Source organism: Salmo trutta, unplaced genomic scaffold (assembly GCF_901001165.1).
Source record: "Salmo trutta unplaced genomic scaffold, fSalTru1.1, whole genome shotgun sequence".
Classification (NCBI taxonomy): Eukaryota; Metazoa; Chordata; class Actinopteri; order Salmoniformes; family Salmonidae; genus Salmo; species Salmo trutta.
Genome location: NW_021823237.1, coordinates 2,633,919 through 2,659,053, shown reverse-complemented (window position 1 = coordinate 2,659,053; position 25,135 = coordinate 2,633,919). Strand labels below are relative to the sequence as shown.

Genomic DNA, 25,135 nt, shown 5'->3' with positions numbered 1-25,135 from the left:
GTTTTTCTGGGTATCTGTACTTTACTATTTATATTTTTCACAACTTTTACTTCACTACATACCTAAAGAAAATATTGTACTTTTTATTCTATACATTTTCCCTGATAACCCAAAGCACTCTTTACATTTTGAATGCTTAGCAGAACAGGAAAATTGTGAAATTTACACACTTATCAAGAGATCGCGTGGGTATCCCTACTGCGTATGTTCTGGCAGACTCACTAAACACAAATGCATGTTTTGTAAATAAAAATAGTGTTGGAGTGTGCCCCTGGCTATCCATACATTTTCAAAACAAGAAAATGGTGCCGTCTGCTTTGCTTAGTATAAGGAATTTGAAATGATTTATACTTTTACTTTTGATATTTAAGTATATTTTAGCAATGAAATTTACTTTTGATACTTAAGTATATTTAAAACCAAATACTTTTAGACTTTTACTCAAGTAGTATTTTACTGGGTGACTTTCACTTTTACTTAAGGTATTAAGGTATCTATACTTTTACTCAAGTATGACAATTGGGTACTTTGGATTTCAACAAACATTACTGCAGAATGGTGTCCCTAAAAAAAGGTTTGCATTAATCACCACTCATCAACTCAATTAAAACAGACCCATTAATAATGCATGTGAAATATGTTGATTTAGTACACTGTATTGAATAATGGCAAATCTTTCTTTGCTGAAACGTGTATCTGCGTAATAACCCACGTTCCCTTTAAGAGTACTGTCACGTTCCCTTTAAGCCGCCAGGCTGTAATTTCTAGTTGACCCGATCAGAATCATTTCGCTCCTGGAAGTTTTGGAGACACTGAATAACTGACAAGTAGTTGACACATATTCATCTGAAACACAACCTTTTATTATGCTCTGACACGTAAGTACATTGAAACAAAGTAGACGTTTGGTTGAACCTTTGAACTCGGTGTTTTCGGCAGACGGTTGGAGCCGTTCTGGTAGTATTATTGTTAGCGGACATGCTATCAGTAACAACCCGCCGTTAAGGTTAGATAAGCAGCCTTACTAGCTAGCTTGCTAGCCGTCTAACATTAAGCTCCTAGATATGTTCTGGGACCTTTTGATAAGTGTCTGAAATCAATGTTAAATTAACATCTGTGAGGTCAGCGCCCAAGATAGCTAAGCTAGCTAGCAAGCCTAACGACGACCAGCTGTTACCGACTGTTTTGCTGTAGCTAGCCGGTTCCGGTATGTCGGGGCTCCCTGCCGCCGGTATGAATTATTTAACCTTCTTCTTTGATGAGGTTTAACGGCTGTTGACATCCAATAAATGCTGTATTACTGCCACCAACTAGACTGGAGTATAACTCCATTATACTTTGCCTGGAAAAACCAAATTAAATAAGCAAATAACGTTACCCTACTATCAATTCAGATTGTATTTGTCACATGCGCCGATGTTTTTTAATTTTTTAAATGCAATAAAATAACAATAACGAGGCTATATACAGGGGGTACCGGTACAGAGTCAATGTGGAGGCTATATACAGGGGGTACCGGTACAGAGTCAATGTGGAGGCTATATACAGGGGGTACCGGTACAGAGTCAATGTGGAGGCTATATACAGGGGGTAGCCGGTACAGAGTCAATGTGGAGGCTATATACAGGGGGTACCGGTACAGAGTCAATGTGGAGGCTATATACAGGGGGTACCGGTAGCAGAGTCAATGTGGAGGCTATATACAGGGGTACCAGTACAGGAGTCAATGTGGAGGCTATATACAGGGGGTACCGGTACAGAGTCAATGTGGAGTCTATATACAGGGGGTACCGGTACCGAGTCAGTGTGGAGGCTATATACAGGGGGTACCGGTACAGAGTCAATGTGGAGGTTATATACAGGGTATTACGGTACAGAGTCAATGTGGAGGCTATATACAGGGGGTACCGGTACAGAGTCAATGTGGAGGCTATATACAGGGGGTACCGGTACAGAGTCAATGTGGAGGCTATATACAGGGGGTACCAGTATAGAGTCAATGTGGAGGCTATATACAGGGGGTACCGGTATAGAGTCAATGTGGAGGCTATATACAGGGGGTACCGGTACAGAGTCAATGTGGAGGCTATATACAGGGGGTACCGGTACAAAGTCAATGTGCAGGGGTACAGGTTAGTTGAGGTAATTTGTACATGTAGGTAGGGGTAAAGTGACTTATGCATAGATAATAAACAGCGAGTAGCAGCGGTTGGGGCTGCGGGGAGCCCGGCGGCGGGGGGCCCGGCGGTTGGGGCGGCGGGGGGCCCGGCGGTTGGGGCGGCGGGGGGCACGGCGGTTGGGGCGGCGGGGGGCCCGGCGGTTGGGGCGGCGGGGGGCCCGGCGGTTGGTGCTGCGGGGGGCCCGGCGGTTGGAGCTGACAGGGTAAAAATCTGTCGTTCTGCCCCTGAACAAGTTAACCTACTGTTCCCCGGTAGGCCATCATTGTAAATAAGAATTTGTTCTTAACAGACTTGCCTGGTTAAATAAAGGTTCAAATATAATAATAAAATGTTTGTAACTAGCAAGGCCATTTAGACTCCAGTTGGGTGATTTGCTGTTGTTTTCAGTGTAGCTGTTCACATGATCCCATGCAGCAGCTCTTAGGGTTATGATGTGTTATGGAGCCCAGGCTGAAATGGAGCTGGAGGCTAGAGAGAAGCAGCTCGTTCCCATGTCATAATGGACCTCTTGTTCCTGTGGCTTTGGAGCACAAAGCTGCCTCAGGAATTCTGCCTTTTCACCCAGAATGTTGTTGCAACAGGAAACCTGGCCTAGAATGGTCTTCTACACCGTGCAGTAACATACTTCTGTGGTAGAGCTGGGCTAGAGCAGAGCTGGGGCTAGAGCTGGGGCTAGAGCTGGGGCTAGAGCAGGGGCTAGAGCTGGGGCTAGAGCTGGGCTAGAGCTGGGCTAGAGCTGGGGCTGGGCTAGAGCTGGGCTAGAGCAGGGGCTAGAGCAGGGGCTAGAGCAGGGGCTAGAGCAGGGGCTAGAGCAGGGGCTAGAGCTGGGCTAGAGCTGGGCTAGAGCTGGGCTAGAGCTGGGGCTAGAGCTGGGGCTAGAGCTGGGCTAGAGCTGGGCTAGGGAGGAGAAGGATGCAGGAGGAGAAAGGAGGAGGAGGAGGAGAGGGTTGAAGAGGGGGAGGGAGGAGAAGGATGAAGGGGGGAAGGAGAAGGATGAAGAGGGGGAGGGAGGAGAAGGATGAAGGGGGGGAAGGAGAAGGATGAAGAGGGGAGGGAGGAGAAGGATGAAGAGGGGAGGGAGGAGAAGGATGAAGGGGGGAGGAGGAGAAGGATGCAGGAGGAGAGGGATACAGGAGGAGAAAAGAGGAGGAGAGGGAGGCCCAGGTGGACCTCTAGTACTACACACTATGGACTTGTGGAGTTCTGAGATTTTTTCACAGGTGGAAGCAGTTTGACATTAGTTCAAACTTTCCTCTGATAGGCCAGGTGGAAGTAGTTAGAACTGTTGTCAAACTTTCCTCTGATAGGCCAGGTGGAAGTAGTTAGAACTATTGTCAAACTTTCCTCTGATAGGCCAGGTGGAAGTAGAACTATTGTCAAACTTTCCTCTGATAGGCCAGGTGGAAGTAGTTAGAACTATTGTCAAACTTTCCTCTGATAGGCTAGGACCTAGCCTAGCCGCAAGGTGGAAGTTCCACCATATTGCCTAGACCCATTCAGTCATCTGGGATCTCCACTAGTGTCTAGGGGGGCGATTTGGGATTGGGCTGGGGACAGAGATGAGAGGGCGAAGGGGAAGAGTGGGTATCAAGGAAAGAGAGGAGGTAATGGAATAGGGGGAATCAGAAAGGGAGAGGGAGTGTTTTAGCCAGTCCCTTTATGGGGTAATGGAATAGGGGGAATCAGAAAGGGAAGAGGGAGAGGGAGTGTTTTAGCCAGTCCCTTTATGGGGTAATGGAATAGGGGGAATCAGAAAGGGAAGTGGGAGAGGGAGTGTTTTAGCCAGTCCCTTTATGGGGTAATGGAATAGGGGGAATCAGAAAGGGAAGAGGGAGTGTTTTAGCCAGTCCCTTTATGGGGTAATGGAATAGGGGGAATCAGAAAGGGAAGAGGGAGAGGGAGTGTTTTAGCCAGTCCCTTTATGGGGTAATGGAATAGGGGGAATCAGAAAGGGAAGAGGGAGAGGGAGTGTTTTAGCCAGTCCCTTTATGGGGTAATGGAATAGGGGGAATCAGAAAGGGAAGTGGGAGTGTTTTAGCCAGTCCCTTTATGGGGTAATGGAATAGGGGGAATCAGAAAGGGAAGTGGGAGAGGGAGTGTTTTAGCCAGTCCCTTTATAGGGTAATGGAATAGGGGGAATCAGAAAGGGAAGAGGGAGAGGGAGTGTTTTAGCCAGTCCCTTTATGGGGTAATGGAATAGGGGGAATAAGAAAGGGAAGTGGGAGAGGGAGTGTTTTAGCCAGTCCCTTTATAGGGTGAGGGACAGGCTATTAACTTCCCTCTCCTCTTCCTCCCACCCTTCAGGTCAGGCATCTGGTTGGCTGGCCCTGCTTCCTGTCCGGTAAGGCCTGCCCCTGTGGAGGTACTAGCATGCAGTTCCTCTGTGTGTCCATGGGGTGGAGCTGCTGAGCCATGGATGACTTCACTACCAATGATTTCACCTCCAGAACATATGGCACCAGCGGCCATGACAACAGACTGCTGTTTGGAGAAACCTCTGCTCGGGTACGCCTGCCGTGTGTGTGTGTGTGTGTGTGTGTGTGTGTGTGTGTGTGTGTGTGTGTGTGTAACCACTGACCCTCCCTCTAAACACTAATCATCAATAACAGTATATAACCCTAATGGCTCTATGTCTCTCTAACCACTGACCCTCCCTCTAAATACTTATCATCAATAACAGTATATTACCCTAACCCTAATGGCTCTATGTCTCTCTAACCACTGACCCTCCCTCTAAACACTAATCATCAATAACAGTATATAACCCTAATGGCTCTATGTCTCTCTAACCTCTGACCCTCCCTCTAAACACTAATCATCAATAACAGTATATAACCCTAATGGCTCTATGTCTCTCTAACCACTGACCCTCCCTCTAAACACTTATCAATAACAGTATGATGCTTTTACAAGTCACCTCACTGTGATGGTGAATTTGAAGGAAGAAGTTCACCAGCAGGTTGAAGCAGTGGAGAACATGGTAGTTCTGGATGCTGCTCCAAAGCCCAACACAATGACATGGACGGTACTTTCTAAGGTGTTGATTCCTTCAGAACACCCAGAGACCATCTGACAGCTCATTCAGAGGCCTGTACAGTGGGGGGGAAAGTATTTGATCCCCTTCTGATTTTGTACATTTGCCCACTGACAAAGAAAGGATCAGTCTATAATTTTAATGGTAGGTTTATTTGAACATTGAGAGACAGAATAACAACAAAAATATCCAGAAAAACTCATGTTAAAAATGTTATAAAATGATTTGCATGTTAATGAGGATAAATAAACCTACCATTAAAATTATAGACTGATCATTTCTTTATCAGTGGGCAAACGTACAAAATCAGCAGGGGATCAAATACTTTTTTCCCTCACTGTACTACCCACCACTGCAACCTGTATGCTCTCGTTGGTTGGCCCTCGCTTCATATTCGTCGCCAAACCCACTGGCTCCAGGTCATCTATAAGTCTTTGCTAGGTAAAGCCCCGCCTTATCTCAGCTCACTGGTCACCATAGCAGCACGCGCTCCAGCAGGTATATCTCACTGAATCTAGGACCAGTTTCAAATAACTCTGAACCTAGGACCAGTTTCAAATAACTCTGAGCCTAGGACCTGTTTCAAATAACTCTGAACCGAGGCCATAGGCCCCGTTTCAAATAACTCTGAACCTTGGACCTGTTTCAAATAACTCTGAACCTAGGACATAGGACCTGTTTCAAATAACTCTGAATCTAGGACCTGTTTCAAATAACTCTGAACCTAGGACCAGTTTCAAATAACTCTGAACCTAGGACCTGTTTCAAATAACTCTGAACCTAGGACCAGTTTCAAATGAACACTTATACACTCAACATGGTCACTTTATATGTGGCTCTGCTCCGGAATGGGGAAAATATCCTTTTCTATTTTATTCAGCTAAATTTAATTATATTATTCTTACTATAAAATCATATCATGTAAAACAATAACGCAGGACTTATAAGCATATCGTCTGCTAAATGAACAAGTCTACAGTCTATATCATGGAGAATAGCCAGATAACATACAGTATCTAGTCTGATAAATGAACAAGTCTACAGTCTATATCATAGCCAGATAACATACAGTATCTAGTCTGATAAATGAACAAGTCTACAGTCTATATCATGGAGAATAGCCAGATAACATACAGTATCTAGTCTGATAAATGAACAAGCCTACAGTCTATATCATAGAGAATAGCCAGATAACATACAGTATCTAGTCTGATAAATGAACAAGCCTACAGTCTATATCATGGAGAATAGCCAGATAACATACAGTATCTAGTATCTAAATACATTTTCTTCATCATGTTTCTTTGAACCTAAAACCAATCATGTATTTATTGTGACGGTGTTTTATTAAATATATTCTAGACTTTTCTAAATGTAGATGTTCCAATCAGCTGCTTGTATGTGTGGAGGCCTGGAGATGCTAAACGGGGTGATTACCGGTTAGTTACCGTGAGACCGGCAGTCATGACCCCCACAGCCCCATCTGGGCCCATACTGGGAATCTCCGGCCCGTACTGGAATCTCCGGCCCGTACTGGGAATCTCCGGCCCGTACTGGGAATCTCCGGCCCGTACTGGGAATCTCCGGCCCGTACTGGGAATCTCCAGCCCGTACTGACCGGCAGTCTTGACCGCCACAGCGTGTGTGTTATTGTCTTGTCTCATGTAATGTCCTCTTGTCCTTGCAGGACAGAGCCATCAACCTGGCGATCGGAGGACTAACATCCCTGCTCGTTGTAGTAAGTACCCCTGGCCTGTTTCCACGTGTTGTTACAGCCTGAATGGATTCACACAATATCCCATAATAATATCCCATAATGGCAAAGTGGGATTGTGTTTTTTTTAGACATTTTTACACATTTTATAAAAAAATGAGAAGCTGAAATGTTTTGTAAGTTTTCAACCCCTTTTGTTTTGGATCCTAAATAATTTCAGGAGTAAAAATGTGCTGAACAAGTCACACAAGTTGCATGGACACACTCTGTACAGTAATACTGTTAACTTCTATGGGCTAGTGGGACGCAAGCGTCCCACCCCTGGTACACCCGATCAACAGCAGGTGAAATATCAAGGGCGCCAAATTTGAAAACAATTAAATGTCATCATTCAAATTTCTCAAACATACAACTATCTTACACCCTTTGAAAGATAACATCTCCTTAATCTAACCACGTTGTCCGATTTCAAAAAGGCTTTACGGCGAAAGCATAAAGTTAGATTATGTTAGGACAGTACATTGAAAATAGCTGTGTGTAATGTTTTGTCACTGCAAAGACAGGCGTCACCAAAAGCAGAAAACCAGCTAAAATGATGCACTAACCTTTGACAATCTTCATCAGATGACACTCCTAGGACATTATGTTAGAACAAAAATGCATGTATTGTCTATCAAGTTCATATTTATATCCAAAAACAGCATTTTACAATGGCGTTGATGTTGAGAAAATATTTTCCCTCCAATACCGCCAGTCAATAAGCACAACAAATTAAATAATTACTATTCGAAACCATTGGTAAAATATTATATTGTCATTCAAAGAATTATAGATTAACATCTCGTGAACGCAACCGGATTGCCAGATTTAAAAATAACTTTACTGGGAAATCACACTTTGCAATAAACGAGGTCCTGTGCTCAGAAAAATAGGCTTGGCGATACAGACTAGGCGCCATGTTGGAGAGATCTAAAATCCAAAATACTATGTAAATAATCCCTTACCTTTGATTATCTTCATCAGAAGGCACTACCAGGAATCCCAGGTCCATAACAAATGTAGTTTTGTTCGAAAAAGCTCATAATTTATGTCCAAAAAGCTCCGTGTTGTTAGCGCGTCCTGTAGGCTACTCAAAAACATGAACGTCGCCCGCCGGACTTGTCTTCACCAAAGAGGGAAAAATATATATTTACGTTAGTTCAAACATGTCAAACATTGTATAGCATAAATCATTAGGGCCTTTTTCAATCAGAACTTCAATAATATTCAAGGCGGACGATTGCATTCTCTTTTAAAACGTATTGGAACGAGAGTACCCAAACATGCACTCGCGCGCCAGAGTAGTATTGGCCATCCGCTTATGACCAACATTCCAAGTCTCTTGTTCGAGTCAGTTTTCACAGTAGAAGACTCAAACCACTTTGTAAAGACTGGTGACATCTTGTGGATGGCGTAGGAAGTGCTCAATGATTAATAAGTCCCTGTGTTTCAATGGCATAGGCTTAAAGTAATTCAACACATCAGATACCCACTTCCTGTTAGAAATTGTCTCAGGTTTTGACTGCCATATGAGTTCTGTTATACTTACAGACACCATTCAAACAGTTTTAGAAAATTCAGAGTGTTTTCTATCCAAATCTAGCTTCTGAGTTGGTGTAGGAGGCAGTTAAAAATGGGCACATATTTTTTTTCAAAATTCTCAATACTGACCCCTAGCCCCAACAGGTTAAACATGAATGACTACACTAGCCTAGTGGTTAGAGCGTTGTGCCAGTAACCGAAAGGTTGCTGATTGAGTCCCTGAGCTGACAAGGTAAAAATCTGTCGTTCTGCCCCTGAACAAGGCAGTTAACCCACTCTTCCTAGGTCGTCATTGTAAATAAGAATTTGTTCTTAATGGACTTGCCTAGTTACATTTAAAAAATGAATTGGGAGAGGAAATGGTAGAATGATGATTTACTGGGAAAGATGGGTTGATCTGTGGCTGTCTGCAGGGTGATCTGTGGCTGTCTGCAGGGGGATCTGTGGCTGTCTGCAGTAGAGGTCGACCGATTATGATTTTTCAACACCGATACCGATTATTGGAGGCCAAAAACCCTGATGCCGATTAATCGGCCGATTTATTATTTGTAATAATGACAATTACAACAATACTGAATGAACACTTATTTTAACTTAATATAATACATCAATAAAATCAATTTAGCCTCAAATAAATATGAAACATGTTCAATTTGGTTTAAATAATGCAAAAACAAGTGTTGGAGAAGAAAGTAAAAGTGCAATATGTGCCATGTCAGAAAGCTAACGTTTAAGTTCCTTGCTCAGAACATGGGAACATATGAAAGCTGGTGGTTCCTTTTAACATGAGTCTTTAATATTCCCTGGTAAGAAGTTTTAGGTTGTAGTTATTATAGGAATTATAGGACTATTTCTCTCTATACGATTTGTATTTCATATACCTTTGACTATTGGATGTTCTTATAGGCACTTTAGTATTGCCAGTGTAACAGTATAGCTTCCCGTCCCTCTCCTCGCTCCTACCCTGGGCTCGAACCAGGAACACATCGACAACAGCCACCCTCGAAGCAGCGTTACCCATGCAGAGCAAGGGAAACAACCACTCCAAGTCTCAGAGCGAGTGTCTATCAAATCATAGACTTAATTATAACATAACACACAGAAATACAGAGCCTTAGGTCATTAATATGGTCGAATCCGGAAACTATCACCTCGAAAATAAAACGTTTTTCCTGTCAGTGAAATACGGAACCGTTCCGTATTTTATCTAACGGGTGGCATCGCTAAGTCTAAATATTCCTGTTACATTGCACAACCTTCAATGTTATGTCATAATTCCGTAAAATTCTGGGCAATTAGTTCGCAACGAGCCAGGCGGCCCAAACTGTTGCATAAACCCTGACTCTGCGTACAATGAACGCAATTTCATGTTAGCAGGCAATATTAACTAAATATGCAGGTTTAAAAATATATACTTGTTTATTGATTTTAAAGAAAGGCATTGATGTTATGGTTAGGTACATTGGTGCAACGACAGTGCTTTATTCGCAATGCGCTTGTGAACATCAACACCCGTTTGTCGAAGTAGGCTGTGATTCGATGAGAATTAACAGGCACCACATCGATTATAGTACATATCATCAACCATGTGTAGTTAACCTAGTGATGATGTTAAGATTGATAGTTTTTTTATAGATAAGTCTAATGCTAGCTAGCAACTTACCTTGGCTTCTTGCTGCCCCGCGTAAACAGGTAGTCAGCCTGCCATGCAGGCTCCTCGTAGAGTAAAATGTAAGGCAGGTGGTTAGAGCGTTGGACTAGTAACCGGAAGGTTGCAAAAACGAATCCCAGAACCCCCCCCTGAACAAGGCAGTTAACCCCGTTCCTAGGCCGTCATTGAAATAAGAATGTGTTCTTAATCTGACTTGCCGAGTGTAAGTAAAGGTTGTAAAAAAAAAAAAAAAAAAAAAAAATCGGCAAATCGATGGCCAAAAATACAGATTACCGATTGTTATGAAAACTTGAAATCGGCCCTAATTAATCGTCCATTCCGATTAATCGGTCAACCTCTAGTCTGCAGGGTTAGCTGTGGCTGTCTGCAGGGGGATCTGTCTGCAGGGGGATCTGTGGCTGTCTGCAGGGGGATCTGTGGCTGTCTGCAGCGGTAGTTTCTGGTGTTTCATACTGTGAGAGGTGTCTGTGCTGGTCCTGGTAGTTATGGTGGTTTCATACTGTGAGAGGTGTCTGTGCTGGTCCTGGTAGTATGGATGTGCTCCCTTCCTGCCCGCCCGGGCATTGAGCGGGGCTTGGTCCTCCCACACTTGAAAAATCCCTTGGGTGCTGGGCTTCGCTCTGCTGGTGTCTAGGAGGCGGTGGGGTTGAGTGCACCCCTGACCAATCACCCACTGATTTGAGCGGCCTTTTGTATTGTCTTGTTGTTTTAAAAAAAAAAATGTGATCAGTTAGTGGTGATTGTGTTCCCTTAGGTAACAGTGATCAGTTAGGTGGTGATTGTGTTCCCTAGGTAACAGTGATCAGTTCATTCGTGTTCCCCTCGTTGCCTCCCTGGCCACTTCAACATCTTCTTTGGCTTTCTGTATCCTGCTGACCTGCGGCTCGGCCATGGTGCTGGTGAGTACACACTGCTTTCTTTGGGTCTGAAGAGGATAAATCTCTCCCTCCTGTAGATCTTCTGGTACCGGCAGGGGGGGGACGTGGGGCTGGGGTACCGGCAGGGGGACGTGGGGCTGGGTACCGGCAGGGGGACGTGGGGCTGGCGGTACCGGCAGGGGGACGTGGGGCTGGGTACCGGCAGGGGGACGTGGGTTGGGTACCGGCAGGGGGACGTGGGCTGGGTAACCGGCAGGGGAGACGTGGGGTGAGATTGGGTACCGGCAGGGGGACGTGGGGCGGGTACCGGCAGGGGGACGTGGGGTGAGATTGGGTACCGGCAGGGGGACGTGGGGGCGAGATTGGGTACCGGCAGGGGGACGTGGGGCGAGATTGGGTACCGGCAGGGGGACGTGGGGCGGGGCGGGGTACCGGCAGGGGGAGTGGGGTGAGATTGGGTACCGGCAAGGGTGACGTGGGGTCGGGGTGGGTGGTTACCGGCAGGGGGACCGTGGGGTGAGATTGGGTACCGGCAGGGGGACGTGGGGTGGGTGGGCACGGTTACCGGCAGGGGACGTGGTGTGAGATTGGGTACCGGCAGGGGGACGTTGGGGCCGTGGGGTTGGGGAGTACCGGCAGGGGGGACTTGGGATTGGGTACCGGCAGGGGACGTTGGGGTGGGTGGGGTACCCGGCAGCGCGGGACGTGGGGATTGGGTAACGGCCAGGGGGAATTGGGTACCGGCGCAGGGGACTTGGTACCCACCCCACCCTCACCCGTCCCCCTTGCCGGTACCCCAATCCCACGTCCCCCTGCCGGTACCCCACCCCACGTCCCCACTGCCGGTACCCCACCCCACGTCCCCCTGCCGGTACCCCACCCACGTCCCCCTGCCGGTTACCCAATTCCATGGGTACATGCCAGGGGACTTGGGGTTGGGTACATGCAGGGACTTGGGGTTGGGTACATGCAGGGGGACTTGGGGTTGGGTGGTACACTGCCGGGGGACTGGGGTTGGGTACCTGCAGGGGACTTGGGGTGGGGTACCTGCCAGGGGGACTTGGGGTGGGGTAACTGCAGGGGGACTTGGGGTGGGGTACCTGCAGGGGGACTTGGGGTGGGGTACCTGCAGGGGGACTTGGGGTGGGGTACCGGCAGGGGGACTTGGGGTGGGGTACATGCAGGGGGACTTGGGGTTGGGTACATGCAGGGGGACTTGGGGTGGGGTACATGCAGGGGGACTTGGGGTTGGGTACCGGCAGGGGGACTTGGGGTTGGGTACCGGCAGGGGGACGTGGGGTGGGGTGGGGGACCGGCAGGGGGACGTGGGGGGGGTGGGGTACCGGCAGGGGGACGTGGGGTGGGGGGGGTACCGGCAGGGGGACGTGGGGTGAGATTGGGTACCGGCAGGGGGACGTGGGGTGGGGTGGGTACCGGAGGGGGACGTGGGATTGGGTACCGGCAGGGGGACTTGGGTAGCAGGGGGACTTGGTACCACCCCACGTCCCCCTGCCGGTACCCAATCCCACGTCCCCCTGCCGGTACCACCCCACGTCCCCCTGCCGGTACCCAATCTCATGGGTACATGCGGGGGACTTGGGGTTGGGTAAATGCAGGGGGACTTGGGGGTTGGGTACATGCAGGGGGACTTGGGGTTGGGTACATGCAGGGGGACTTCGGGTTGGGTACATGCAGGGGGACTTGGGGTTGGGTACATGCAGGGGGACTTGGGGTTGGGTACATGCAGGGGGACTTGGGGTGGGGTACATGCAGGGGGGACTGGGGGTGGGGTACCTGCAGGGGGACTTGGGGTGGGGTACCTGCAGGGGGACTTGGGGTTGGGGGTACCGGCAGGGGGACTTGGGGTTGGGTACAATGCAGGGGACTTGGGTGGGGTACATCAGGGGGACTTGGGGTGGGGTACATGCAGGGGGACTGGGGTGGGGTACATGCAGGGGGGACTTGGGGTGGGGTACAGGCAGGGGGACTTGGGGGTTGGGTACAGGCATGGGGGACTTGGGGTTGGGGTACAGGCAGGGGGATTGGGGTTGGGTACCGGCAGGGGGACCTTGGGGTTGGGTACCGGCAGGGATCTTGGGTGGGGCTACATGCAGGGGGACTTGGGGTTGGGTACCGGCAGGGGGACTTGGGGTTGGGTACCGGCAGGGGGACTTGGGGTTGGGTACCGGCAGGGGGACTTGGGGGTGGGTACCGGCAGGGGACTTGGGGTTGGGTACGGCAGGGGGACTTGGGGTGGGTACAGGCAGGGGGACTTGGGGTGGGTACCTGCAGGGGTTAAGCTGAATCTCTCGGTCTTCCTCCTGTAGATTGTCTGGTACCGGCAGGGGGACTTGGATCCGAAGTTCAGAAAGTTAATCTACTACATGCTGGCCTCCATCATACTGCTGTGTCTCTGTGCTAACCTGTACTTCCACGACGTGGGCAGAGGGACGTGAGACTGGACATGCCTTACTCACCCTTACTGCCACACACGGTCACTGACTGGACTAGTGGAACCAGGTGGACTAGTGGGACCAGTTATACCAGGAGGATGGCTGACCTGCCCAGTACCAGTTCCGATGGGGGGGGGGCCCACATTCCACACAAGCACAAAAAGGACAGACAGTTTCCAGACAAGTGACTGTTTCTACTCCACCAATCAATGGCGCTGCACAGATCATCTGACCGCTCTGCCACAGCAATCACTTTAGGATTGTTCAGACCGTTTTGTTGCTTTTTTTGATTAGTATTTATGCAATCAATAATCAATATCCTGTCTGGCCTGTGAGTGTTGTCCTGCACCTCTGCCATAAGCTTTGTTGATAGCTGGCGTCTTCTTCTCAGCCACATTCTGATTGTCCCACATTTTCAGAAAAGTGTCTACACATGGTATTAAATGTCTCTTATCCACTGTCTACTCATTGTGACCAGATTTCCTGATCCATCCTTGTGTGCAAATTATGACAGATTATTTATTTTACTTCGGCTGCGTTTAGTCAGCCTAATTCTGATGTTTTCACCCTGTTATTGGCAAAAAGAGTTGCTCTGATTGGGTAAAAGATGAGAATTGTGCTGCCTGTGCGTCTGGCCTACCTCCAGAGGTGATCAGGAAGACCATCAGATTACAGTAGCTACGCTTCCAGTAACTTGTCCAGTGATCTGACCATCAGATTACAGTAGCTACTGCTTCCATTAACTTGTCCAGTGATCTGACCATCAGTAGCTACGCTTCCATTAACCTTGTCCAGTGATCTGACCATCAGTAGCTACGCTTCCATTAACTTGTCCAGTGATCAGATGCATCAGTAGCTACGTTCCATTAACTTGTCCAGTGATCTGATCATCAGATTACAGTAGCTACGCTTCCATTAACTTGTCCAGTGATCTGAACCATCAGATTACAGTAGCTGCGCATGTACTTGCAACCAGAGATTAAAGTTAGAGGTCATATCAGGAAATTAGTCAAATTAAATATATTCATTAGGCCCTAATCTATGGAGGTCACATGACTGGGGAATACAGATATGGCATCGGTGGTCACAGGTACCTTTAAAAAGAACAGGTAGGGGTGTGGATCAGGAAACCAGTCAGTATCTGGTGTCTCCACCATTTACCTCAAGCAGCGCGACACATCTCCTTCACATAGAGCTGATCAGGCTGTTGATGGGGAATGTTGTCCCATCCTCTTCAATGGCTGTGAGAGTTACTGGATATTGGTGGGAACTGGAACACGCCGTTGTACATGTCGATCCAGAGCAACCCTAAACATGCTCAATAGGTGACATGTCTGGTGAGTAATGACAGGCCATGGAAGAACTGGGAGATTTTCAATTTCCAGGAAATGTGTACAGGATCCTAGCAACATGGGGCTGTGCATTATCATGCTGAAACATGAGGTGATGGAGACTGATGAATGGCACCACAATGGGCCTCAGGATCTCCCCACGTATCTCTGTTCATTCACCATGGGGCCCATACCTAACCCCACCAGCCACCATGGGGGCCCATACCATAACCCCACCTCCACCATGGGGCCCATACCATAACCCCACACCTCCACCATGGGGCCCATACCATAACCCCACCTCCACCATGGGGCCCATAACCATACCACAACCTCCACCATGGGGCCCTCTGTTCACAACGTTGACATCAGCAAACCACCCGACACCTGCGGTTCTGAGGCCGGTTGGATGTACTGCCTAATTCTCTAAAATGACATTGGAGGCTTATGGTAGAGAAATTAACATTACATTTTCTGGCAACAGCTTTGGTGGACATTTTTGCCGCCAGCATGCCAATTGTACGCTTCCTCAACTTGAGACCTCTGTGGCATTGAGTTGTGACAAAACTGCACACTCTAGAGTTGCCTTTTATTGTCCCCAGCACAAGGTGCACCCGTGTAGTGGTCATGCTGTTTAATCAGCTTCATGATATGCCACACCTGTCAGGTGGATGGATTTTCTTTAAAAAATATATTATTAACCCATTCACCACCCCCCTCTTCAGAGGACAAATACATGGTGTTTTTACAGCTTTTCTGCTACATTTTACACACATTTAGCGTACATGGTACTTTTATATAAAGCATTTACATAATAATTCATTACCAAACATCAACTCCGTAATCCCACCTCTCAGCCCATCCCACCCCTCAGCCCATCCCACCTCTCAGCCCATCCCACCCCTCAGCCCATCCCACCTCTCAGCCCCTCCCACCCCTCAGCCCATCCCACCTCTCAGCCCCTCCCACCCCTCAGCCCATCCCACCCCACAGCCCATCCCACCCCTCAGCCCCTCTCAGCCCATCCCACCTCTCAGCCCATCCCGCCCCTCAGCCCATCCCACCTCTCAGCCCATCCCACCCCTCAGCCCATCCCACCTCTCAGCCCATCCCACCTCTCAGCCCCTCCCACCCTCAGCCCATCCCACCTCTCAGCCCATCCCACCCCTTAGCCCATCCCACCTCTCAGCCCCTCCCACCCCTCAGCCCATCCCACCTCTCAGCCCATCCCACCCCTCAGCCCATCCCACCCCTCAGCCCATCCCGCCCCTCAGCCCATCCCGCCCCTCAGCCCATCCCACCCCTCAGCCCATCCCACCTCTCAGCCCATCCCACCTCTCAGCCCATCCCACCCCTCAGCCACTCTCAGCCAATCCCGCCCCTCAGCCACTCTTCCCCACCTATCACCATAGACCACCCTTGTTTGGTTTCCATGTTTTCCATAAATGTTTTACCTTTCTAATCGTATATTATCCACAGATTGTGAACTAAAGATGAAAACCTTTCCTACGAGTATTATTATATTATTGACTTGGATCATCTTGCCGAAGGAGAAAGGCTCACTAACAGGGATGTAAAGCTTGTTGTGCGTGTGGAGCATTTCTGGGATCATTTATTTCATCTCATGAAACATGGGATCAACACTTCAGATGTTGCCTTTATATTGTCGTCGGGTGGAATTGGATGGTGAAGCATCCAGAATAGCAAGACGAAGCAGTTCAGGCATTCTGGAAGACCCCCCCCATGGGACATGTCCCCCATGCCATTTCAGAATATGGGACATGTCCCCCCCATGCTATTTCAGAATATGGGACATGTCCCCCATGCCATTTCAGAATATGGGACATGTCCCCCCCATGCTATTTCAGAATATGGGACATGTCCCCCCATCCCTCAGTGGAAGCTGCACCCCATGCTATTTCAGAATATGGGACATGTCCCCCCATCCCTCAGTGGAAGCTGCACCCCATGCTATTTCAGAATATGGGACATGTCCCCCCCATGCCATTTCAGAATATGGGACATGTCCCCCCATCCCTCAGTGGAAGCTGCACCCCATGCTATTTCAGAATATGGGACATGTCCCCCATGCCATTTCAGAATATGGGACATGTCCCCCCATGCTATTTCAGAATATGGGACATGTCCCCCCCCATGCTATTTCAGAATATGGGACATGTCCACCCCATGCTATTTCAGAATATGGGACATGTCCCCATCCCCCAGTGGAAGCTGCACCCCATGCTATTTCAGAATATGGGACATGTCCACCCCATGCTATTTCAGAATATGGGACATGTCCACCCCATGCTATTACAGAATATGGGACATGTCCCCCCCATGCTATTTCAGAATATGGGACATGTCCACCCCATGCTATTTCAGAATATGGGACATGTCCACCCCATGCTATTACAGAATATGGGACATGTCCACCCCATGCTATTACAGAATATGGGACATGTCCACCCCATGCTATTTCAGAATATGGGACATGTCCCCCAGTGGAAGCTGGACACCATGCTATTTCAGAATATGGGACATGTCCCCCCCATGCTATTTCAGAATATGGGACATGTCCACCCCATGCTATTACAGAATATGGGACATGTCCACCCCATGCTATTTCAGAATATGGGACATGTCCCCCAGTGGAAGCTGGACACCATGCTATTTCAGAATATGGGACATGTCCCCCCCATGCTATTTCAGAATATGGGACATGTCCACCCCATGCTATTTCAGAATATGGGACACATTAAATCAGAATGTGGACAAGATCAGGACAAAGGAGCAGGTATAACCGGGGATAAAGTGTCGGACGATCGACAGACGGTGCTAAAACACACCAGAGTAACAACTGTGGGAGTTTTTAATTACACATAAATAAAGTAAATGCAGATATAATTCACAGTGTCAGATGAATGAGAATCTGTCCTGTTCTTCGTGTGGTCAGCAGGCCGACGGTTACAACAGAAAACACCGGGACCTAGAAACTGTAAGGTGCTGTTCTGAGGCAGAGCTACCAGAGAATCTACCACACTGAGTGGACAAAACATTAAGAACACCTGCTCTATCCATGACAGACTGACCAGGTGAATCCAGGTGAAAGATTATGATCCCTTATTGATGTCACTTGTTAAATCCACTTCAATCAGAGTAGATGAAGGAGAGGAGACGGGTTAAAGAAGGATTTTGAAGCTTTCAGACATTTGAGACGTGGAGTTGCAACTCAATATTAGGAAGAGCTTAGTCCAGTCAGTGTGGCTCTGGCTGCAGGCTTTATGAAGTACATAGAACGGACAGTTTGGAAAGACCGTGCTGCAACACACACCCTCTCTCTCACACACACCTCTCTCCACACACACACCCTCTCACACACACACACCCTCTCACACACACACACCCTCTCTCTCACACACACACACACACACACACACACCCTCTCACACACACCCTCTCTCACACACACCCTCTCACACACACACCCCTCTCACACACACACACTCACGGTCAGGCCGGCCCCCACAGGAGCCCATGATGATGTCATAGTCTCACCTCTGACCAAAGAGAACATTTAAAGGGGAGGGGCTTAATGGCCAACTCAGCCAATCAGAAATAATGTCCAAAATGATGACATGTCCACTCTGCTGTTTGATTGGCTCCATCAGTGATGATGTTTTCCAGCTAAGTCAGAACCATCCTGGTTCTCTAGGATCAGATCTGAAGGAGAGAAGAGGAGGATGACAGAGAGAGGAGGAGGATGAGAGAGAAGAGGAGGAGGATGAGAGAAGAGGCGAGGAGGAGGAGGAGAGAGAAGAGGAGGAGGATGAGAGAGGAGGATGAGAGAGAAGAGGAGGAGGATGAGAGAGGAGGAGGATGAGAGAGAAGAGGAGGAGGATGAGAGAGGAGGATGAGAGAGAAGAGGAGGAGGATGAGAGAGGAGGAGGATGAGAGAGAAGAGGAGGATGAGAGAGAAGAGGAGGATGAGAGAGAGGAGGAGGATGAGAGAGGAGGAGGAGGATGTGAGAGAGGAGGAGGAGGAAGAGGAGGAGGAGGATGTGAGAGAGGAGGAGTGAGAGGAAGAGGAGGAGGAGGATGTGAGAGAGGAGGATGAGAGAGAAGAGGAGGAGGATGAGAGAGCGAGAGCGAGTGTGTGTGTGTATATATATGTGTGGTGTGTAGGTGTAGGTGGTGTGTGGTGTGTAGGTGTGTGTGTGTACGTGTGGGTGTGGTGTGTACCTGTCAGTGTGCTGCTGACATTTGTAGGAGAAACGATAAGCACCGCCCCCTTCGCTATCCCAGAATCCACCACCTGCTCCTCCTGAGAGGAAGACTCCAGGACCTTGGCAGTAAAACTGTCTGTCATTGGCTCCGGAGTCTCGGTGGCTCCGCCTTCTGAGGAACCAATCAGGAAGTTCTGCTCTGGCTCCTCCCCCTGCATCTCCACAACCAGCTGTGATTGGCAAAGAGGCTCTGGAGAGGTGTGGTCAGAGGTGACCGTCTGAATGATGACGCTGTCGTTGGAACAAAGACCCTCCGTCTGACAAAACAAAATGCTGCACTTAAAGTCAGAAAATAACTAGTTTCTATGGGAGAGAACATAATTTATAACAATATTACTAAGGACTAGTTCACCAGGGGTATATTACTAACTAAGGACTAGTTAACCAGGGGTATATTACTGACTAAGGACTAGTTCACCAGGGGTATATTACTGACTAAGGACTAGTTCACCAGGGGTATATTACTGACTAAGGACTAGTTCACCAGGGGTATATTACTAACTAAGGACTAGTTCACCAGGGGTATATTACTGACTAAGGACTAGTTCACCAGGGGTATATTACTGACTAAGGACTAGTTCACCAGGGGTATATTACTGACTAAGGACTAGTTCACCAGGGGTATATTACTAACTAAGGACTAGTTCACCAGGGGTATATTACTGACTAAGGACTAGTTCACCAGGGGTATATTACTGACTAAGGACTAGTTCACCAGGGGTATATTACTGACTAAGGACTAGTTCACCAGGGGTATATTACTAACTAAGGACTAGTTCACCAGGGGTATATGACTAACTAAGGACTAGTTCACCAGGGGTATATTACTAACTAAGGACTAGTTCACCAGGGGTATATTACTAAGGACTAGTTCACCAGGGGTATATGACTAACTAAGGACTAGTTCACCAGTGAGAGTGATCGTTATTTATAATAATATTACTGAGGGAGTGAACGTTATTTATAATAATCGCTCACAAGTGTTTCTCTAAAAGCTGTCTGGGTTTAAATATCTTCTATTGTACAGAAAGCTTAATCAATTATTCAATTTTTTTATTATTTTACCTTTATGTAACCAGGCAAGTCAGTTAAGAACAGATTCTTATTTTCAATGACGGCCTCCCGGGGGAACAGGGGGTAAACTGCCTTGTTCAGGGGGCAGAACGACAGATTTGTACTTTGTCAGCTTGGGGATTCGAACTTGCAACCTTTCGGTTACTAGTCCAACGCTCTAACCACTAGGCTACCCTGCCGCCGATTACTTCCTGTTACGTTCCCCAGCAGAAAAACAAAAATTGTCGCTCCAAAACAAGGGAATTAACAAAATGTCACTGACAAGCAAAACGAAACAGGTGGGGTTTAGGAGGAGTTCTGAAACACACTCACTGAGAGGCTGTGTAGGATAATGTGTTCTGGGGACGAGGGGCGAGCTAGCCGTCAGGGTGACGGTGGGATTGCTGGAAAGACTGAGCGGCAGGCTCTGATTGGCTGCTGTCTGAAGGAAGTATGTCCCTGGAGTCCCTGTAGGGTGCAGGTGGAAAGACTACACACACACACGGTGATTGTTGTTGTGATATTAAAAGAGCATTACATGAACATTGTGTCTGTATCTAAAGGTAATATTATGGTCCAACTCACAGGGAGGATCTGTAAGGTCTGCAGAGCAGCAGTGTTGAGGGTGATGGTCTCTGTGTCACTGGTACCAGCACCGTCTGAGGCTGATAGAGATGCCAGTCAGTACACACACACACACACACACACACACACACACACACACACACACACACACACCACACACACAGTCTGAGGCTGATAGAGATGCCAGTCAGTACACACACACACACACACACTCTTCCCCTCCCCTGTACTGACCGAGGTGTGTGATCTGCAGTGGGATCTGCAGCGCTGTGACGGGCCGGGGGGTGGAGCTACAGCACTCCTCCAATCGCGTGACTCGGATCTGCAGGGAAGGGCTACCTGGCCCCGCCCTAACGGCACCTGATTCTCCATCAACTCCTGAAGACCCTTCAGTAACACTACACACACACACACACACACACACACACACACACACCACACAGACACACCACACACACAGTATTATCTGCAGTAGTAACAATATCACTAGTTTGTTATTGTGTATGATTTAAACATGTTGCTGATACTGGATATGAGAGGTTAGAGGTGAGGAGAGGTAAGGGTCAGGGGTTAGAGGTGAGGAGAGGTAAGGGTCAGGGGTTAGAGGTGAGGAGAGGTAAGGGTCAGGGGTTAGTGGTGAGGAGAGGTTAGGGTCAGGGGTTAGAGGTGAGGAGAGGTAAGGGTCAGGGGTTAGTGGTGAGGAGAGGTTAGGGTCAGGGGTTAGAGGTGAGGAGAGGTAAGGGTCAGGGGTTAGTGGTGAGGAGAGGTTAGGGTCAGGGGTTAGAGGTGAGGAGAGGTTAGGGTCAGGGGTTAGTGGTGAGGAGAGGTTAGGGTCAGGGGTTAGTGGTGAGGAGAGGTTAGGGTCAGGGGTTAGAGGTGAGGAGAGGTAAGGGTCAGGGGTTAGTGGTGAGGAGAGGTTAGGGTCAGGGGTTAGAGGTGAGGAGAGGTTAGGGTCAGGGGTTAGAGGTGAGGAGAGGTAAGGGTCAGGGGTTAGAGGTGAGGAGAGGTAAGGGTCAGGGGTTAGAGGTGAGGGTCAGGGGTTAGAGGTGAGGAGAGGTAAGGGTCAGGGGTTAGAGGAGAGGTAAGGGTCAGGGTTAGAGGAGAGGTAAGGGTCAGGGGTTAGAGGTGAGGGTCAGGGGTTAGAGGTGAGGGTCAGGGGTTAGAGGTGAGGGTCAGGGGTTAGAGGTGAGGGTCAGGGGTGAGAGGTGAGGGTCAGGGGTTAGAGGTGAGGGTCAGGGGTTAGAGGTGAGGGTCAGGGGTTAAAGGTGAGGGTCAGGGGTTAAAGGTGAGGGTCAGGGGTTAGAGGTGAGGGTCAGGGGTTAAAGGTGAGGGTCAGGGGTTAAAGGTGAGGGTCAGGGGTTAAAGGTGAGGGTCAGGGGTTAGAGGTGAGGGTCAGGGGTTAAAGGTGAGGGTCAGAGGCGTTACCGTGGAAGGGCAGTTCCTTGTGATTGGCTACTTGTCTCTTGATGCTCCACCACTTAGATCTGAGCCACTGAGGAGAGCGAACACTGCTCCACCCCCCTGCTAGCTCCTCCCACTTTAACTCATTCTCATCATCCACATCCAACTCCACTATCCTGCACACACACACACACACACACACACACACACACACACACACACACACACACACACACAGTAAGCCAGAAGAAGTAAACACCAGATGTAGGTACTTTCATCATAAAGCTGGTTTGAATTCTACATTCGAATACTGTAATTACCACCCACCCCCACTACCCAGACCCCCACCACCCAGACCCCCCCCACCCAGACCCCCACCACCCAGACCCCCCCACCACCAGACCCCCCACCACCCAGACCCCCACCACCCAGACCCCCCAACACCCAGACCCCCACCACCCAGACCCCCACTACCCAGACCCCCCCCACCCAGACCCCCCCACCCAGACCCCCCAACACCCAGACCCCCACCACCCAGACCCCCACCCAGACCCCCACCACCCAGACCCCCACCACCCACCCCTCCCCCCCCCCACCACCCACCCAGACCCCACTACCCAGACCAGACCCCCACCCCACCCCCCCCCCAGACCCCACCCCCCAGACCACCCCCCTCCCTACCTGTGTACTAAGCTGAGATCCTGGTCTTTGGTCCACTCCGTCCCTCCACTCTGTTTCCAGTTGAGGTAGTTGAGCCATTTAGAGCGACACTGTTTCTCCGACCGCGTTCCCACCAGATCAGCTACAGCCGCCCAGGACACCCCCCCCGTCACCGCACGGCCTGGACACAACCCGCCAGCGCATACACACTGTCCGATAGACGCCTCTCTCTTCCTCACTCCACTTCCCTACACACACAGACAACTGTAAGTCCCGCTTCCTAAAGCATGAACCCTCCAGGACAAATATCTGACTGAGCTTCCTAAAGCAAACCCTCCAGGAGAATAATCTGACCTGCATCCTAAAGCATAAACCCTCCAGGATAAAGTATCTGACCTGCTTCCTAAAGCATAAACCCTCCAGGAGAATAATCTGACCTGCTCCTAAAGCATAAACCCTCCAGGATAAAGTATCTGACTGCTTCCTAAAGCATAACCCTCCAGGAGAATAATCTGACCTGCTTCTAAAGCATAAACCCTCCAGGATAAAGGTTCTGACCTGTTCCTAAAGCATAAACCCTCCAGGATAAAGGTTCTGACCTGCTTCCTAAAGCATAAACCCTCCAGGATAATGTGTCTGACCTGCTTCCTAAAGCATAAACCCTCCAGGAGAATAATCGACCTGCTTCCTAAAGCATAAACCCTCCAGGATAAAGTATCTGACCTGCTTCCTAAAGCATAAACCCTCCAGGAGAATAATCTGACCTTCCTAAAGCCTAAACCCTCCAGGATAAAGTGTCTGACTGCTTCCTAAAGCATAAACCCTCCAGGACAAAATCTGACTTGCTTCCTAAAGCATAAACCCTCCAGGATAAAGTATCTGACCTGCTTCCTAAAGCATAAACCCTCCAGGAGAATAATCTGACCTGCTTCCTAAAACCTAAACCCTCCAGGATAAAGTGTCTGACCTGCTTCCTAAAGCATAAACCCTCCAGGACAAATATCTGACTTGCTTCCTAAAGCATAAACCCTCCAGGATAAAGTATCTGACCTGCTTCCTAAAGCATAAACCCTCCAGGACAAAGTATCTGACCTGCTTCCTAAAGCATAAACCCTCCAGGAGTATATCTGACCTGCTTCCTAAAGCCTAAACCCTCCAGGATAAAGGTCTGACCTGCTTCCTAAAGCATAAACCCTCCAGGATAAAGTGTCTGACCTGCTTCCTAAAGCATAAACCTCCAGGATAAAGGTCTGACCTGCTTCCTAAAGCATAAACCCTCCAGGATAAAGTGTCTGACTGCTCCTAAAGCATAAAACCCTCCAGGACAAATATCTGACTTGCTTCCTAAAGCATAAACCTCCAGGATAAAGTGTCTGACCTGCTTCCTAAAGCATAAACCCTCCAGGATAAAGTGTCTGACCTGCTTCCTAAAGCATAAACCCTCCAGGATAAAGGTCTGACCTGTTCCTAAAGCATAAACCCTCCAGGATAAAGTATCTGACCTGTGTTGCAGGTGTCCTTCATTAGTCGGCAGCGGTCTTTAAAGACGAGGCGCGCTGCGACCCAGAGCGGCTCCTATGGTGGCCCAGTCGTTACCATGCTTCTGTCTCAGCCTGAACACAAACACATCCTCAGATGAAGCACATGTTGACTGGAGACGCATTTAGAGGAGGAAGTGATGTCATACTCACTCTTTCAGCTTGTTGATCTCCTCAGGAGAGTACCTTCACAATAACAACAACAACATCAGATCACACACACCAACACTAAAAACTCTGGGGGGGCTATGATGATGTGTGAGGGGGGGCTATGATGATGATGTGGTGGGGGGGGAGGGGCTATGATGATGATGATGTGGGGGGAGGGGCTATGATGATGTGGTAGGGGGGGCTATGATGTGGGGGTGGAGGGCTATGATGATGATGTGGTGGGGAGGGGCTATGATGATGTGGGGGGGCTATGATAATGTGGGGGGAGGGGCTATGATGATGATGATGTGGGGGGGGCTATGATGATGATGATGATGTGGGGGGAGGGGCTATGATGATGTGGGGGGAGGGCTATGATAATGTGGTGAGGAGGGCTGATAATGTGGTGGGGAGGGGCTATGATGTGGTGGGGGAGGGGTATGATGATGTGGGGGGGAGGGGTTGATGATGATGTGGGGGGAGGGGTTATGATGCTGTGGGGGGAGGGTTATGATGTGTGGGGGGGAGGGGCTATGATGATGTGGTGGGGAGGGGTTATGATGATTGTGGGGGGGGAGGGGCTATGATGATGTGGGGGAGGGGTTATGATGATGTGGGA

General features: G+C 48.9%; 1 protein-coding gene and 2 pseudogenes across 14 annotated transcripts in view; 1 reads left to right on the top strand and 2 right to left on the bottom strand.

Annotated features, from left to right (window-relative positions):
* The window catches only part of LOC115189842 (protein artemis), a 162,185-nt gene that overhangs the window by 28,703 nt on the left and 108,347 nt on the right, over window positions 1-25,135 (bottom strand). The gene's annotated exons all lie outside the window — the stretch shown is intronic.
* LOC115189850 (transmembrane protein 243-like) lies at window positions 741-13,756 on the top strand (annotated as a pseudogene).
* Window positions 17,698-25,135, bottom strand: part of LOC115189813 (cyclin-D-binding Myb-like transcription factor 1) — a 9,937-nt pseudogene continuing 2,499 nt past the window's right edge.